At 64.0% G+C, this 1,122-nt stretch overlaps 1 protein-coding gene across 1 annotated transcript in view; it reads right to left on the bottom strand.

Annotated features, from left to right (window-relative positions):
* The window catches only part of PIK3C2B (phosphatidylinositol-4-phosphate 3-kinase catalytic subunit type 2 beta), a gene marked incomplete at its 5' end in the record, with an annotated part of 23,026 nt that overhangs the window by 7,364 nt on the left and 14,540 nt on the right, over nucleotides 1-1,122 (bottom strand). The gene's annotated exons all lie outside the window — the stretch shown is intronic.

Below are 1,122 nucleotides of genomic sequence, written 5' to 3'. Positions count from 1 at the left end.
GGACACGGGGACAGGGTGGGGGAGGGCAGGCAGGGCTGGCGTGGTGGGGGAGGATGAGGAGGTGGCATCTCTGTGACCCCGAAACACACGGGAGGTTAGGGAGATGACATCCCTGTGACCCCAAAATATGTGGGACGGTGAGGAGGTGGCATCCCTGTGACCCCAGAACACACGGGAGGTTAGGGAGATGGCATCCCTGTGACCCCAAAATATGTGGGACGGTGAGGAGGTGGCATCCCTGTGACCCCAGAACACATGGGAAGTTGGGGAGGTGGCATCTCTGTGACCCCAAAATACGTGGGAGCTCAGGGAAGGTGGCATCCTTGTTGCCTCTAAAATACGTGGGAGGCTGGGGAGGTGGCATCTCTGTGCCCCACTGTGCATGGAGAGAATGGGGGTGGCAGGACTGGGAGGTGGCATCCCTGTGACCCCAAAACACGTGGGAGGTCAGGGAGGTGGCATCCCTGTGCCCCACTGTGCATGGAGAGAATGGGGCAGGCAGGATGGGGCGGTGGCACCCCTGTGCCATCCTCACACATGGACAGAACAGGGCTGGCAGGATGGGGCGCGTGTCCCCTCTGCCCCCAGCATTTACTGGAACCCCAAAAAATCCCCCAAGCCCCCCTGCGTCCCTGCACTGCCCTACCCCTGGGACAGAGGGGCTGGTGGCAGCAGGACCCTGCTGAGGGACAACCAAGAGTCCCCATGCCCAGAGGGGACTGAGCTGTCCCCATGCCCAGGGGGATTGAGCTGTCCCTGGCTGTCCCCATGCCCAGGGACCCCCGAGCCAGCCCTGCTGTCCTTTGGGCAGCTGCTGACACCCGATCCCCTGGGGCAGCTCTGGCAGTGCCAGCCCGGCCCAGGCACCGCTCAGCTGTCCCCAAGGAGGGGACAACAGCGAGGGCAGAGCACTGAAGAACCCGCAGCCCCAAAATCCCCAGCCCCAAAATCCCCAGCCCTGGAGGGAGGGACACCCCCTGTGTGTGCCAGGGGGGTGTCCCCGGTGTCCCCCCCGGGTTTATTTACCAATAAAGGGATTTTTTCTGCATGGCCTCCCGCAGCTGGCGCTGGTCCTCCTCGCCCAGGCTGCCGAACTCGTACCTGGGGCTGGGCTCGGCCGCG

This window comes from Geospiza fortis, unplaced genomic scaffold, assembly GCF_000277835.1.
Source record: "Geospiza fortis unplaced genomic scaffold, GeoFor_1.0 scaffold71, whole genome shotgun sequence".
Lineage (NCBI taxonomy): Eukaryota > Metazoa > Chordata > Aves > Passeriformes > Thraupidae > Geospiza > Geospiza fortis.
This window is presented reverse-complemented; position numbering and strand designations above follow the sequence as displayed.